Source organism: Bos indicus x Bos taurus, chromosome X (assembly GCF_003369695.1).
Source record: "Bos indicus x Bos taurus breed Angus x Brahman F1 hybrid chromosome X, Bos_hybrid_MaternalHap_v2.0, whole genome shotgun sequence".
In the NCBI taxonomy this organism is placed as follows: domain Eukaryota; kingdom Metazoa; phylum Chordata; class Mammalia; order Artiodactyla; family Bovidae; genus Bos; species Bos indicus x Bos taurus.
In genome coordinates this window covers 123,268,609-123,272,290 of record NC_040105.1, presented here as the reverse complement: position 1 = coordinate 123,272,290, position 3,682 = coordinate 123,268,609, and the positions used below count along the sequence as shown (strand labels likewise).

At 33.6% G+C, this 3,682-nt stretch overlaps 1 pseudogene; it reads right to left on the bottom strand.

The window, feature by feature from the left end:
- Nucleotides 1-754: 754 nt before the first annotated feature.
- LOC113888179 lies at nt 755-1,828 on the bottom strand (annotated as a pseudogene).
- Between the last annotated feature and the right edge of the window lie 1,854 nt (nt 1,829-3,682).

The window sequence follows — 3,682 nt, the reverse complement described above, 5'->3', positions numbered from 1 at the left end:
ACCAAAAATAATATGAGCAAGATTCAAGAATCAAGACAAACAAAAAAAATAAGTAAATGTATCTATAAATAAGGAAAAATAGACAAAATAAACTATAAAATATAAGGGATAAATTACATCAAAAGAGGTACATCACAGTTATATGTAATCTATTATTATATAAACTTTTACAGAATCACTTAAAAGAAGATTTAAATAAAGAAGTAGGCATGGATGGGAAGACACAAAATAATTAAGATGTCAGTTTCCTTCAAAGTAATCTATGAATACATTGCAACCGCAATCAAAACTCCAATAGAAGTTTCCATAGAATTTGACTTACTGATTTAAAAAAAAAAAATCTTCTTTCAGTTTATTCAAAATAAAAATTGAAGATGAGATGTATGAAGGTGAGATGTATGGAAAAAGTAACATGGATATTTACATTACCATATGTAAAACAGATGATCAATGGGAATTTGCTATATGGCTCAGGAAACTCAAACAGGGGCTCTGTGTCAACCTAGAGGGGTGGAATGGGGAAGGAGATGGGAGGGAAGTTCAAGAGGGAGGGGATATGTGTATACCTATGGCTGATTCATGTTGAGGTTTGACAGAAAACAACAAAATTCTGTAAAGCAATTTTCCTTCAATTAAAAAATAAGTTAACTAAAAAACCCCAAATCTTTCAATTTATTCAAAATAAAAACAAACATAGAATTATGAAAATATGATTTTCATAATTGAAAGGCTTGCAAGTTGTTTTTTTAAGTTTTTAAAGCTCATCTCCATCCCTCAATAAAGTATACTTATATTCACTGGGTGCTTTGGAAGGAGCTCTCAGGTGGACTGCTTACTACATCTTGGACTTCCTATCCTGAGGCTGTATCAGTTGGGTCAGGACCATGATGGAATTTTCTGTGTAGTTTTCTAGAATGTAAGTCAAATATGAACTGCTTGAGTTTTTCAGGAATTACTACATTACTGAAGTCTGCAAACACATGCATATGCCTAAAGTTGTCAATAGCTTTCACAGGGCAATCTGTATGTGCGGAAGACAATGTTTAAATGTGTCACCATCAGCGTGTAAAAATTTATTGTACCGTTTTCACTTATTAATTGTTGGCCTACTTCATTCTGGAACATTTCTAAACTTTCTGTATCTTCTTTCATACAGTGGAACCATATCAGAAAAGGCAGTCTTTCCTCTGTCAATCCCTCTCCATTTTCAAATGCTATTTCTCAGACAAGAGGAACACATTTATCTTGAATCCAATTATATATCTCATCAGAATTTGTCATAGATTCCAAGTACAACATATTTGGAGCAGAAAGCCCTGATGGTTTGTAGATTATGTTGTCTCCATTGTATCTTTCTGGTTCTGAAACAACCCCAAATGCAGCTAGCTAGGAAGGCACAATCATCATGCAAAATATTTGCTACTCTTTCAAAAACTCTATAGTTTTCTGAATCTTTTGCTCAAAATATCTAATGATACTTCTTTTGCTGCGGACAAGAGTGGTGATTTCTGCTAAGTCATGAAGTTCTTGAAGGGGTCACTTTTTTGTTGCCTGATGTAATCTGCAAGTTCTTTCTCTTATCACTACCCCTGTATCTTCTCTTCATCATCTTCCCATTATGCAACGATTTGAAGGTTGTGTATTTGCTTATCCTGTATCTCTGTGTTATATCAGCATGCTGATCGCAATCAACTTTGGCAAACACTACTTGATTTGCATTTGTATATTCTTCCTTAACGACATTGGAAGCTTCCTCAAAAATTGTGTGCAACAATCTGCTTTTTTTTTTTTTTTTACCACTTTTTGTTCCATAGAACCATGGAAGCATGCAAGTATTACCTCGTTTGTCTTGGTTTTTGAGACAGACAAGAGCAAAGCTCTAGACTAGCAATATTCCATGGCACTTTCTGACAGTTTTCTTTGGCTCCAATACTTGCATATTTTTCTAAGATGATTTTTTTCCTTCTTTTACATTGTTTTCTTCTTTTTTGTATTACTTTAGTAATGTTCATGTCTACAAACTCAGGTGAATAAAAATTAGGTACATTAAAGTATAATGTTCAAGGTTTCACATAATGAGAAAATCCCAGAATTAGAGGAATCAGAGATCTTGATCACAATATCATCATGGGAATCAAAGCAGTTAGAATTGCATTGTAATATTTACGAGAACTGAACCAAGACCTGAGATCCATGGCATTATATAAGAAACTTCTCCAAAGTCCCATTTTTGTCCCTCTCCTCTTGAGTGGAGTAATTGGAAGGCTACTGAGAATCCACTAAAGACCATGATTTTATTTTGGCTAAGATAATAAAGAGCCATCCTAATGGAAACTGGCCAAGGGCTTTGCCAGTTTCTTTAGGGCCAGTTCTGACATCTGGCCATGTCAGCATGTCACACAATAAGACTCCTTAAAAATATAAAACCAAAAAAGAAGGTAACCAATTCATAATAAAGATTTATTAAGTTATTGAAGGGAACAAGCTACCTTATTCATTCCACTTAACACTGAAAATTTAACATCAGTTTAACATTTCAAGGCTCTATTCTCCTCTTCCTTCAAGAAGACTTCTCTGATTCTGCCAATGAGAAGAAATTTTCCTCTTTTCAGAAATCTACAGCTGTACTTCTCATATTTAATGGGCATATATGAATCAGCCAGGTACACTGCTAAAGTGCCAGTTCTCAATCAGTAGGCCTAAGGTGAGGACACTGGAAGAAGCAAGATCTACAACCCACTTCTACAAATACCTTAAGGGCACCAATCACTCTCACTTTGGAATTCTAATTATTTACACATATACCTTCTCCCCCCTCCACTGAATTATAAATTCCTTGGAAGTATGACTATTGTTGTTGTTTAGTTTCTAAGTCATGTCGGATTCTTTCACAATCTCATGGACTGTAGCCCGCCAAGCTCTTCCATGGAATTTCCCAGGCAAGAATACTAGAGTATGTTGCCATTTCCTTCTCCATGACCTACTGATCTTAAAATTCATATTTTTCAAGTGATAGTGTTTTCTTGTTACTGTATCTAAATTTTCTACATACAGTTCATTTTGATCAGAGAATGTTCAATGTATCATTTCTGCCAGCTTCAACTGAATTTTACTGTCCCACCTAACCTCACCTGGTATCTTTCACACCTGCCTACATAGCTGCGTGTGTTACACTTGGCACCCCTTCTTCATACATTTTTGTTGTAGGTTACAGAGTGTATACTGATTTCTTTTCATACTGGTTAATTTGAGATGATTTCTGAAAGAAGGAGGCAATAAAATCTTTACTTCATTTGTCTTCAAATCTTTGCATGTTTTAATGTTGACTCTTTTTGTTACATGTGTGAAGTACAAGGAATATAATTTTCCACAGATTGTGAATAAAATAAAAACCATTGAAGTATTATCTCCTTTAAATATACACAGTTCCTATTTTTCTTTGACCTCACATATCCATTCCATATCCCCAGTATTTCTATCCTAATATATTTTTATACTTGAATGTCTATAATTAAGTCACATTAAAATACGTATATAAATTGAAATTAAAAATTTTCTATTGGCGCAAAGTTCTATATGCCTTTCTTCTGAACTGCATTGTAATTATAATTATCACTATTACACAATTTTAAAAAGAATATAAAATGTTTGATTATTTCATTAAATATTATTAAATATTTTA